Below are 14,351 nucleotides of genomic sequence, written 5' to 3' on the forward strand. Positions count from 1 at the left end.
TGCTGAGCTAAGTCAACACTGGAAGGTGACCAGCAATGGCGATGTTAAAGTACAAAGGTTATTATCGAAAGAGAAGAGGTTTTAGTCCCTGGATAATCCCATCTATATGCCAGGGTTTCACAGGGGGGTAGTGAGGACCAGCCCCATGTCCTAAGGTATTCTTTTTTAAAACATTGTAAAAAGACAGGGAAGTATATATTATTTTCTTATTCCAAGGAAATGAATATGAATATGAAGGAAAGTGTGTAGGAACTTAAAGAAAGAGCTATCCGACTGAGAGGCTGGGATAATACGGAGTGAGTATCTGTTTTGTGTCTGTGAATTCACATACTCAAAAGAACCCAGAAGCCATGCAATTGGCTTCCATGAAATGCTGCAAGATGCATTTATACTTGGAAAATGAAATGTCCTATCTTCAGAAAAACCTGTGTGCTAAGGTTCTGAATACAAGCCTGTGAGAATGTGTCACATTAAGACACCTGTCTCTAAATGCTCTTAAAAGTTGATAAGAAAGCCTGAATCTGAAGATTTGGTCTTGTACAAAATATGAAATGCCGTATTTCTCACAAAGCCCCGTAATATAGAATGTAGAATAAAACAGGAAGGGCTCAAGTTACACTGCCGAGAGGAAATTACTAGCTTATGTAGAAAGCGTTCTGCTGCCCATGTACCAGCAATAAGGAGCCTGTTTTAGTTATATTGTCTGTACTTACTTTTAAAATACCTCAGTACAGACAATATATGTGTGTGTGTTATTTTTAATCTATAACTTAGGGGCACTGAGTGAACATTTAAAGTGCCTTGACTGGGAATACACCAGCCTATAACTCTGTATTCTCCTGTCCAGAGGCTTTAGCTGTCTTTATCTCCAATCACCATCAGGGCCCTTCAAAGTTAACATACTGGGTGATACAATGTGTTTTCATCAGCGAACTGAGTGGCATTTAATATGAGTGTGGAGGAGAGTTATTGCTCATGGCAGCAGGGCCCACTCCAGCACCTTTGTAAGAACAGAGAATAAGAGACAGCAAACCCAGTCCTACAGAATGTTGTCTTAGGCTTAGGACTCTGTAATGAGACCTGTATGTTATCACTATATTAGCATCCTCCAGAGAGACAGAACCAACAGGAGATTATGTTGTTGTAAGGAACAGGCTAAAGCAATTACAGAGATTGACAAGATCCAAGATTTGCAGGAGGCAAGCTGGACGTAGGAGAGCTGATGGTGAAAGCTCCAGTTGGAAGGCAGGCAGGTCTGAGACCCAGGAAGAGCTGATGTTTCAGTCTGAGTCCGAAGTCAAGATAAAACCCATGCCTCAGCTCACAGGCATTTAGGCAGAAGGAATTCCCCTCTTATTTGGGGGAACTTCAGCTGTTTTGTTCTATCAGGCCTTCAACTGATTGGTTGAGGCCCACCCACATTAGGGAGAGCAATCTGCTTTACCCAGTCTACTGACTTAAGTGTTAAACACATCCAAAAACACCCTCACAGAGACACTCAGAATAACGTTTGACCAAATATCTGGGCACCCCATGGCCCAGTCAAATTGACATACGAAATTAACCATCATAATCGCCTATCAGAGAATTTGACATCTGCCCCAACTATAACATTGTCAGTGCTGCCTCTAGAATGATGTCACATCTGCCTTTAGTCATCACATACGGCGATGTTGGAACAGTGAAATGGACAGAGACCTGGGACCACATCAATATTACCGAACACGTTCCATGATTATTTTTGTGCACGCTTGCTAACAAATCCTGATGTGCATAACAGAATCTGTTTTCACTGTAACCTACTACCTCATAGTGAGTCTGTAAGGGAAGTATCTATAGCTCTCAACCACCTCCAAGGTACTGGAGACTTCCCAGTATCAACCAAAAGAGAGTCTCACAATTTTGAAACATCTTATTACATTGGTTTAGAGTGCAGTGCCTTTTCTATAAAGTCTCTGGGCAGAAAATGACTTTCTCCACTGAAGAGGTTTTGAAATGCCCCTCCCATCTCAACAGTACCCAGGATAATACTGACTTCACAGAGAGGACACAGATGACAGAGAGCACAGCCACAGGCTTCAGAGAGAGGGGAGGAGCTTGCAAGAGCCCACAGCTATTTTTTTTTTTTTTTTTTTGCGGTATGCGGGCCTCTCACTGTTGTGACCCCTCCCATTGCGGAGCACAGGCTCCGGACAGCCGCTCTGCGCGGCATGTGCGATCTTCCCGGACTGGGGCATGAACCCGTGTCCCCTGCATCGGCAGGCGGACTCTCAACCACTGCGCCACCAGGGAAGCCCCCCACATCTATTTTTGATAATATGAAAAACTGGAAGCTAGCATTGAGCAGAACTCACGGGAGTAAAATACAGCTTCTATGGAAATCAACTGCTAAAGGCTGTCCCATGAGCAAAAGTGAAAACAAAATAAGGCATTAGAACCTAAAGAAAGAAGCAGACTTCTCTTTTTGAACATAGCCAAAAAGAGAACACAGAGAAGAGCAGAACTAGACCCTTATTACACGGTTAGAAATTATCTGCTCCTTGGTAATTAGAACAGCAAAAAAACACCAAAAGCCATTGAATTACTTTAGAGTTCATTATATGTGGGCACATGAAATGTTATGTAGTTCTTATGGTCCTTTTTTGTCCTCTCATACACTACCAAATTAAAGAGCCCTCCCTGTTGTGATACAGGATTGAATGGAAACCATCTTATAAAATTAGAGTCAAAACTCTGGTGCCCTGAGTGGATGGAACAGGTAAGCAGTCGTGTGTATAGAACACAGTCCTAATAAGGCTTCTGTCCTCTACACTCCACACAAATGAATAATATATAGCCCAAGACACAAAATCAATAACTATTCCAAAAATATATATTTTATCCAAGACTGTACTTTTTAACACTATGGAAACAGATTTACATTCCAAAATACTTTCTATTTACCATCGAATGTGAAGTCTCCTTGCTTTAGCTCATGACATCTCAGCAGGATTGGGAAAGGAAGAAAACCGTAGAATTACTTTATATGGTGCTCTCTCAACTGACTTTGTAATGCAATATGTTTTAAGACTTAGGATATGTGCTTTTGGAAGATACAGGAACTCTTATCAGCCTTAGCAATGCTTACTCTAGTAAATCACTACATCAGTGTCTAACACTGTGTGTATTCAAATGGAGAATACTAGGTAGGTTCCTTCCTAGAATAGTCTTTTGTGTACCTGATGTCTCTTGTTCAATTTACATTCAGCCTTCTACTCATTTCTTCATATCTTATCTCTTCAGGACAGTGGGTTTATTTGGATTATTAATGTCTCTTTTTCAGGGATATTCTCCCCATGAGGTTATTTTTTATCCTGCTGTGAGCTTATAAAACTAATCTGAACATAGGGGCACCACTGACATTAAAAAAAAAAAAATCAAAAGATCTGTTCAGAAAACATCTCCATGAGACTTGGCCAAGAAATAACAAATATAAAGGGTAATGAACACAACATTCTCTCCCTCCAGGCGGGTCCCTAGAATGATTATAGGATGAATCCTATCATAGGATCATAAATAGGATCAAAAATAGGATTCATCCTATAGGATGAATCCTATTTTTGCTTCACGGAAAAACCAAAGCAGATTTGATTTTAGGTGTCATTTATTCAAAAGGTAGAGATACTGAAATTGAATAGGTTTGTATGTGTGGAATTCACTTCGGATTCTCATAATGTGATAACGTGCATGTCTCTGTATACTGAGTTGAGATGGCGAACACACTATGGATTCTTTGTACTATGACTAAATTTTGTATCTGGAGTTTTACATCCTGGGGAAGATAAGCTTTTCCATTACATGTAAGATTATGTGTAAGAATTAGTAAGGAGAAAAAGGTAGCTGAGCATTCTGACAGTACTAGAAGGGGAAATTTAATTAAGGAATAGGAGGAAAAAAAAAACACCTTTATGAACAAAATTGGTAGAAACTTAATTTCTCTTCTCTCATGAATTGCTTGAATTCTGCCATTTCTTACAATTTAAGGCTCTGGATGGTAGCTTCTCCCCATTCTGGAACATATTTGTCACTAATTGAGGTCAAAAGCGGGGGAAAGAGGGAGAAGAAATCAAATGCACAAAACTATATTTACTCTCTTTATGCTAACCACTAAAATCACTGGGCAAAAAAACGCTGCTCAATGTTAATTTCAAAATGCCTCTGTAATAAGTCCTAAGTCATTTCTCACACTTTCATCCCATTTTGTATCCAATTTGTCCCCCATTCCAGTTTTTTCTTCTTTCAGATTTTCATGTTTTTCTCTGTAGGACTTAGGACTGCTCTCTTGTGATAATAACAATAAATTCCAGTCTGACTCTCTAAATCTCTACACTTTTTACCTATATATTTGCAAACTATAGACTTAAGTTTAGCTAAGATAGTGTGACTATTGTCAATGAGAATATCAAGTACAAATTACTCTATATTTAAAATGCATCTCTGTGAGAATAGTTGCGTCTTGCTTTTTATCTAGCCTGATTTCTGCCTTTTTTTTTTAAGTTCTTTCACATTTTTTTAAAATTTTATTTTTTAACATCTTTATTGGAGTATAATTGCTTTACATTATTGTGTTAGTTTCTGCTGTATAACAAAGTGAATAAGCTATACGTATACATATATCCCCATATCTCCTCCCTCTTGCGTCTCCCTCCCATGCTTCCTATCCCACTTTCTAGGTGATGACAAAGCACCGAGCTGATGCCCACCTATATATTAATATGCATGTGTTAAATCTGCCATTTAATATTTTTCTATTTGGATCATCAGTTTGTCACTCTGTTCCTTCTTTCCTTTCCAGTTTTAGGTTAAACAAATATACTTTTAGTATTCCATTTTGAGTCATCTTTTGGCTTTTTTGCTGTACTTCCTTGTATTGCTTTTTTTTAGTGGTTGCTCTAGGGGTTACAGTATGAATCATTAAGTTATCACAATATACTTAAAATATATATTTTGTGTAAAGTATAAGAACTTTGTAACAATATTTTCATTTAACACCCTGCCTTTTGTGCTATCATATATTCATATCCATATATATTAACATATACAGTGTTAAATTTTTGTCTTAAATATATGGGTTTTTTTAATTAAGAGAAGAAATTGGTATTTTATATATATAGTATTCTGTATTTACCGTTGCCCATGATTTTTGTTTCTGGAGATTCAGGTTATCATCTGGTATCATTTTCCTTTAGACTGAAGGATGTTTTTCTAGCATTTCTTACAACACAAGGCGCTTGAGATGAATTCTTTTTTTTTTTAATCTAAAAATATTTTTATTTTGCCCTCTGGTTTGAAGGATAGTTTTTCTAGATAAAGATTTTTTTTTCTTTCAGCAATTTAAAGATGCCCTTCCATTTTCTGCTGACCTTTTTCTGACAAGAAGTTGGCTATTATGGTTATTATTCTTTATGTAATGTATCACTTTTTCTCTTACTTCTTGAAAGAATTTCTTTTTAATCCCTAGATTTCAGCAGGTTGGTTATGTTTGTGCCTGGGTATAGCTTTCATTATATTCATCTTGCTTGGATTTCTCTAATGACCCTTTAAGCTACAAATCTCTGTAACTGATGATTCTGTCGATTGGATCCCCTTGCAAAGAGAGACAGCCTCCATCTGCAGGCATTCCTTTGGGTTTTGGACTTGCCACTTCTTCCCACGGCTACCAGGAACATCCTTAAGGAAAAGCAGCTACTGGCTTGCTATCGGGTTCTTGTTGATACTGAACCTTGGCCCTATGGCGGCTTTAATGACTCTCCAGCCCGATAGTCCCATCTTGGCATGGGTCAGTTTAGACTCAATGGCTAACAGGTTGTGAAAGGGCCCATCAAGTCTCACTTGCCAAATGGAAGCCTGTCCCAGGCAGCAACTTGGCGTTATATTAATCTGACAACTATCACTTTGGGGGAATCTTTATGCTTTACTCCACTGTCTGAAGCAACATCACAGCAAAGACACACAGCCCAGGCAGTGTACTGAGAGCACAACTGGTGCAGTTGTCCTCTCAATACACTGCCTGGGCTGTGTGTCTTTGCTGTGATGGCACACCTAAGCTGAAACCCAACGGTGCTGTTCAACCATCTATGAAGAACCAAAATGGATGCGATCGCTTTCTTTGGCGGGTAATACTTGCCTTGGTGAACCTTCTTATTTTTTACTGGCTATTGGGCTCTTGCCAATAGCCTAGCTGTTTGGTCTACCACTTGTTACATTACATACTGGTAGACTAAAGTAAACCCTCTTTGGGGCCACAAACTGTGAAAACAAATCATGGCTATTAATGGAGCCATCTTGGTTACTCATGTAGATGACCATGGTCAGGGTCCATTCTTTGATAAGACTGACGGCTAGAGCTTGTGCTATTCAGATTGCCATCACTGCTGCCTGAATTCAGCATCATACCAGATAGGGCAACACAGCCACCATCATAGGCTGGACACAATTGCAAGGACTCCATTTTTTATGTACCACTTTTTTAATATATAAATTTATTTATTTATTTTTGGCTGCGTTGGGTCTTCGTTGCTGTGCACGGGCTTTCTCTAGTTGCGGCGAGCGGGGGCTACTCTTCGTTGCAGTGTGTGGGCTTCTCATTGCAGTGGCTTCTCTCGTTGCGGAGCACAGGCTCTAGGCACGTGGGCTTCAGTAGTTGTGGCACACGGGCTCAGCAGTTGTGGCTCGCGGGCCCTAGAGTGCAGGCTCAGTAGTTGTGGCACATGGGCTTAGTTGTTCCGCAGCATGCGGGATCTCCCCAGACCAGGGCTCAAACCCACGACCCCTGCATTGGCAGGTGGATTCTTAACCACTGGGCCACAAGGGTAGTCCCATGTACCATTTCTGTTACCACCACTTGCCAGAGTTGTTACTCATGACAAAAGTTGACCCATTTGTCTTGTAGCGTGGGAAACCACACTGGACAAAGCATAGCTCTTACCCACTCATATAGCTTGACTAGATCAAAGCTTTGACTCCCTCTGAAGGCTAACAGTGGTGTTTCAGTACTCTTTACACTTTTTGTCATGATGTTCCTGTATGATCAGCTGTATCTGGCCACAGTTGTGTCCTTTGAAACCAATCCTTGTCATGTATTTGGCCTTCCAAATCATTTGCAGTCTAATAAGTGTTTTTTATCACAAAAAAATCACTTAATGAGTTGATTATCAAGATATTTGATGAAATTTCAATGTTTCCTTCCATCCACATATATCTGATATTGTGCATTGCAAAATCATTCCCTGAAATTGTTTGTCAGTTTTTAATTCTACCTTTCTCATTTCTTCCTGCTCCAACCTACCTTAGAGTAAGGCAGTTTGGACGCTGAATGCAACTATCCCCAGAAAAGTATCATCTCCTTTCAGCTGTTTCTTGGGTAATGATCAAAATCAATGGGGTAGAAGGTTATACAAACCTATTTTAAAAATTCAGGATTCCTCCCTTACCATTCCTGGGCATGAAGCTTTTTACCTTCCCCTAAGGGAAAGCCCAGACCAGCTTGGTTGGTATACTCTTTGGATGGCAGCCAAAAGGGGGCATAAAGGACATAAACTTAATTCTGGTTCAACCACTTGAGTTCTCTTGTTGGATTGACATTGTCCTTTATCAGGATAATGGTTGACTACATTGCTCACTGAGTCCCCCTGCAGTGGCCCATCCAGGCCAAACTGGGGAACATAATAGGTTTCTGTAATTTTGTAAAAATGCCCTTTTTTCTCATACATGGCTTTCTCAATGAGAAGTCTAGCTGTGAGTAGGGGATAATTGTAAAAAAAAAAAAAAAAAAAGTGAAGTTACTGATAATGAAATGGGGCACACTGATTTTGTGGCAGTGGAGAGAGAACAACATCCTGGCACCAGAGTGAGAAATGGCTCCGACACCAGAAGGGAGGAATGTTAACAATCTTTGTTTTTCACAACTACCTCTAGAGCCTTTTCACAAAGGAAAATCTCCTGATTTTGTCCTCCAAAAATGCTGTAAGAGCTTTAAATTGAACTGACCACTTGAGGTACCATCCTCCAACCCCCACCAGGTATCTGTGACCATGATTTGATCACCATCTTTCTTAACCTCACAGAGAAGTCTATTGGAAAAAGCATCTCCTATATCTCCCATTTAGTACATCTGTCAACACATGTGGATCTTTTTCCCACCTCCATTCTTAAAGCCCTTCCTCAGTCCCATGAGGTTAATTCCTCCCAACTGGTAGCACAGACAAACGGGACAGGCTTCCCTCAAGCAGTTCCTCCAAATATAATTGAGACAAGTTCTCATCTAACTGAGCTGGGGACCCTAAGATCTATCGACTAAACAAATGACCATGTTGGATGCCCTGTTAACCTGTGACCCTGACCAATGGAGGTTTTACTTTGGGGGCACCAACAATTGTAAATAGCACTTTATTCCCAAGGGTACCATGTCCATTTGCTTCTTGTGTGTAAGTCAGGCTTTAACTTGACTTCCTCCTGAAAGCACGATGACTTGACCTCAGAAGACCTTCAAGTATTTAAGAAAACACTATCAGTAGACCATATAACCCTCAGATAACTGTGGAAATCTCCCCCAAATCTGGTCACCCTTACTTACTCAGATTTCTTGAGATAAATGGCTCATTATTTATATACACCCTGTGGGCAGTTATTCTTATAATGGGAGATATACAGTTAGGAAAGATTGTATGAAATTGGCCCTTAACTTGGCTGACATGATCAATCATACCATCTCAGCTCTAAAATCCATTCAGGTAAGCAACAACTCAATGGCCAGAGGTGTGATATGGGCTAGAATTGCCACAGACTTCCTCTTTGTGGGACAAGATGAAACTTGAAATCACTGATGCCCCTTATTGTACCTGGATTACGATTTGGGACCAAGTAGAAAGGTCAACGCATATTTTTAAGAAAATCACTTGTATTTCTGTAATAGACCCTGAAGATTTACGGAATTCATTCGGCTGGCTGAGTCCAGCTGTGGGGAATGGTCAATATTGCAGACTGGCTGCCTCCTGCTAGTTGGAGTCCTGCTGATGCATTCTTTTTCTTTTTATTGAAGCATAGTTGACTTACAACATTACATTAATTTCAGATGTACAACAGTGATATTTTTATATATCACACACCATACAAAGCTATTATAGTATTATTGACTATTTTCCCAGAGCTGTACCTTACATCCCTGTGACTTATTTCATAATTTTATAACTGGTAGTTTGTACCTCCTAATCCTCTTGACCTATTTCACCCAACTCTCCCACCTCTTTCATTCAGTGTGATAACATTTAAAGTGCTGAAAGGAAAAAAGCTACAATCTAGGATACTCAACCTGGTCAGGTTATCATTCAGAATTGGAGAGAGAGAATTCCAGGACAAGCAAAACCTAAAGGAGTTCATCACCACTAAACCAGCCTTACAAGAAATATTAAAAGGGCTTCTTTAAGCAAAAAAAGGCCATAACTAGAAATAAGAAAATATATGAAAGAAAAAAAATCTTACTACTAAAGGCAAATATATGGTAAGCACAGTGGATTGACCACTTAAAAAGCTAGTATGAAGGTTAAAAGACAAAAAAATGTAAAAATCAACTGTAACTACAGTAAAGAGCTAAGGCATATAAAGCAAATCAATGGACTTGGTCCCATCCTACATTGTTCAGATCAATAAGCATGAAAAACAGTGGCGTACTCATGGGGAAATTCGCCAGAAGACAAGATGAGTACCAATGAGGAGCAGATACTGTTGGGAAAGAATTCTCCAGGGACCTCTCATATTTTTGCATGTCTTATAAAAGGAGGAATTTACAGTCATTTATTCTGATCCTTTTAAAGATGTTTGTAGAGAGAACAGCATTGAAAATACAGTGTTCCCCCCCCACACACACACCAGAGCTAAGAGAAAACATGCTTACTGTCAAATATAATGGAGCAAAGGACAGGCATGCTTAGTTCCTATTACAAAATATTAGGGTTCTAATCACAGTTTGTCTCCTGTAAAACATGTGCAAGTGCTTTCTGTTCCTCTTCACGTAACCACACAGGAATTGGGATTTGGACTCACGATGCAAAAAAAAAAAAAAAGGGAACTACTCTAGCTATCACTATTACTATGAGTAATAAACAGTCCTTTTCTGAACCAGGAGTCTCTGTATGTAATCTACCAGCATCCATAAAACTGTGGCAGGTTAACTTGCTAGTCTGCAAGAGGAGTAAAATCTCAGAACCTTCAGAATTCATGACAATAAGGCAAGGTGAAACATTATACATAGGTAGCTAATCAAGTTCCTAATACAATGAGTAACCTTAATACTGGAAGCTGTCAGAGATCGTTCCCATGCATATCACAATGCTTAGCACACAGGAAAGCTTAATGTATACTGACAGAGCGATTGGTCAAATTTTTCAATAAACTATTACTGTGAAATAGTGGGGGGGGTGGCCATAGCTACTATCATAATACCATAAAAGAGTGACTTCCAAGTGTAATTGGATGGGTCCCCCCCAAAATTAATAGCCAATTCTAGAATTTTTTTTTAATGCAACATATGCCAATCAGAACAACAGTTCTCCTAAGCTGAGTCAATTTTTTGCTTAATTTTCTAGCCGGCAGATATCAGCGATGAACTTGCTGAACTAACAAGGCTAGTTTTCTCTAGTTCCTTCTAAAGTTTTTTTTTTTCTTTCCTAACTCTTACATGTTTTAGACTTCAGAAATTTTCCTCAGAATTGGGTTTCAATAGTTCTCCAAATATTTTGGTAGTATAACAATTCATGTCAGCTGAAGATAATATTTTGATAGCATGATAAAGGCCAGTGTTCAACCCTTTATATATCTTGAGATCATCACCAGACATGTGAGAGAATTCTTGTTTGTTTAGGATATACCTGACATACAGTGAAAGGATACTGCATTCTACTGCTAACGAAAAGCAGAGTATCAAATTACGGCCATAGCAGTATTTAAGTACTTATCTAATCCATAAGACTATTTCTGGGAAGAGAAGAAAGGGATGGAGCCTCTTTTAGATTATTATATTACTACACAACGAATTCTCTACTTTTCCTGTGGGAAGACTAAATATCCCAGATTATTAACTTCGGTCTTACCCATAACTTGTTTTGCCCAATAAATGTGAGCGGAAGTGATGGGTATTATTGATGAGTAGAAGCTTTTGGAACTATCCTGTCCTTCTGTCACTGTTCCCTTCTTCCTCTGCCATGAGATTGGAAATGTCCCAAATGGGGGTCATGCCTTCATCCTGTGTCCCAGAACGAAGAAAAGGAGTTAAATTTAACCCCAAATGAACATATAGCTTGAGCAAAAATGAAACTTCTGTTGAAGTCACTGAGATTTAGGGAGTTATTTGATACTTAGTCTAAGTTATCTGACATAGGGGCCGTAAGAAAGGTTATTTATCACCACAGAACATAGATAAAATTATCAAAGAGCATTCTGTTATTTCTAAAGCACCACAGATTCTGTATATTTGAAGAAGAATACAGCTTCTGGAAATAGAAAACTATGAGCTTTTCTTCTCGTCTTCCATTTGCTGTTTTTAAGATTGTCTATTCCATACCTTTGTTGATGTCTCCTGATATTAATCATAAAATTCTCTCTGTTCCTTCTCATTCTCTCCCCTCCCCCTTCTTAAGCAAGGATTCATTCACTATCCTTTATGTTCAGCCATGTGTCAGCATTTCTGTTCATTCCTTCTCATATAAGAAAAACTTATAAGTGTAACCATTTATGGAACAACCACTATGTGTGAGGTTCTGCCTTAATGTTTTCATTATCAATTTATCTCATAACACATCATGTTATACATCATTTTTGTATGATATGTGACTCAAATGAGATCACCGTGGTTAAGGAAATTGAAGACAATTATATGCCTGCTAAAAGAGCAGAATTAAGATTTGAATTCAGTTTGTCTACTCCTAAAGCCAATGATCCTTCTACTGTACCATTTTTATCAATGGTAGCATGAGAAAACTATATGGATTATTAAATCTAATTTCCTCATGAAGCCAGCAATGAAATATTAACAATGAGAAACTGATAAATTGCAATTAATATTTTTACTCCTAATATGTATATCTTTAAAGTTGTTTACTTTCTTGATTTAATGCTATAGAATTGTTGAATTTGACAGTATGTGGCAAATAATTAAGGTTCAAGAATTTCTTTGGACAAATCTAGGTAACTGAGATAAAATTAATTGCCTCATAATGTAACTTTTAAAAAATTAATTTCACATGACCTACCTAGTAATTATTTGTGAGCTAAACTGGGCTTACTCATTGTAAGCCTAGAACTGCTTTTTAATTTAATGATATAAGACTCATAGAGAAACAATGTGAAAAGTCTCATTGTTAGTTTTTTACTTAATTGATCTAGATGATTCTTCAAATAAATGTTTTAAGAAAACTTATCACCACTAGAACAACTGAAGAAAAATGACTAGCATGGAACTAGATAAATCCTGTCTGGCTTTTCCTGAGATACATGCAAGAAGGTAATTTCAACAAAAGAAATAACAAATGTTCTAAATTGGGAATAAAAGATGGAGAATAATAAAAGAAAACTGGACATTTGATGTAGTATGAATATCTTGGTGTGTCTTCCTAGCTCAAAACTATTTCCTCTTCTCTGAGAGTACTGGCGAGGGTGCTACTAGCCCAGGTCTGCTTAATATCACCCTCTCCTCTTGCCCACAGCCAAATAAAGATGGGGCCCATTCGCCTTTTCCTTCAGGGAATATGTAACTTGTAATAGAAGCAAATAGAGATTGGGAGTTTGGAGCCGAGTCATACTGATGATGGCAAAACTCTCAGAATATTCACATATACTTATGTTGCTGAGTTGAGCAGAAATTCTTTAGTTTCTGCCAGTTCCAAGCTTATTTCAAATACATGATATATTCCTGTAACCCTGTTGTTGGTATCTCGGCTTTCTGGGGATTTTTTTTCTACCTTTGTTTCACTACTTTATTTAAATATTCATTTTGCGTATACAGTAAGTCCCCTACATACGAACCTTCAAAGTTCCACACTTTCAAAGATGTGAACGTGCTTTCTGTCAACGTCAGGCGTGAGTGAAATTGCAGCTTGCCCTCTGTCTCCTATTACTAATCATCCTTCAGCTCTACCATCTCCCATCTCCTCTCCCTCCTCCAGTCAGTAACTCTTCTTGCCTGTTCACTCGATGCCAGCCCCTGGATGCCAGCTGTTGTACTGGACTGCTGTACTTTAAGGTACTGCTCTGTAAGATTTAAAATGTTTTATTTTTTGTCTTTTATGTATTATTTGTGTGAAAAGTATTATAAACCTATTACAGTACAGTACTATATGGCTGATTGTGTTAGTTGGGTACCTAGGCTAAGTTTGTTGGACTTACGAATGAATTGGACTTCCCAGACAAACCCCCTAAGTGCTATTACTGTTCAACTTTCAGGATGATGAGGTATGTGGAATTAAATAATTTAGCCAAGTTCGCCCAGCTGGAAAGAAGCAGAGCTGGGATGCAAACACAGGTAATCACACTCTTCTCCCTCTGCTGGCTGGCTGGCCCCTAGAAAACCTGGAAGAACTTGAAGTCTTTACATATAATAGCATGTTTCCTGCTTAACTATTTTTGTCTGTTCCCACCATTCAAAAAGTGAGGCATAAACATTTAAGCCGAGTCTTTCTGTATGCATTTTAAGCAATGCCACACGAATATTTTGGATTTATTTTACTTCACAGAATGAGGTAGGGATCAAACTATGTGTCTTTTCCTGATAGCCAGCCAGAATTTTACTGTACTTACTTATCTGTTCATTTGTCTGCCTGTGCACAACATGGTCTGGGTGTGTATTTTTCTCCTGTGCTTAGAAAGCAACTCTACACTCACCTGCTGAATGAAGAATGAATGAATGGACAACATATCTCTTTTATGAATTATTAGCTCATTGAGTATAAGTCAAATAATTCACAAAACTCTGATGATCAGATGAATAAACTTTGAAGTGCTGAGAAATGAAAACTGTCATACTGTTCTCCTTCTTTGTACGCTTACAGGTAACTTTGCAGAGTCGGTATTTTAAAAATACCTGACCATGTATTCAAAACGCTCAACATTCTTTGATTTCAAAGTTGCTATTTCCTGACTCTTCTAAAAGAGAAATGTCTCAAACTTTTTCGGTTTCTCTGATTCTTCAGCTTATTGAAAACTTTCCCCTTTCATTAAATATTCAGTTGGTCTTTGAAAAACACACCCAAGCTTTGTGACTGTGATTTACTTTGCATCCTGTCTGCTACTCTAGGCTTGAAAGAAGGAAGCCCTGGGCCACT

The sequence above is a fragment of the Phocoena phocoena genome, chromosome 7 (assembly GCF_963924675.1).
Source record: "Phocoena phocoena chromosome 7, mPhoPho1.1, whole genome shotgun sequence".
NCBI classification, from domain to species: domain Eukaryota; kingdom Metazoa; phylum Chordata; class Mammalia; order Artiodactyla; family Phocoenidae; genus Phocoena; species Phocoena phocoena.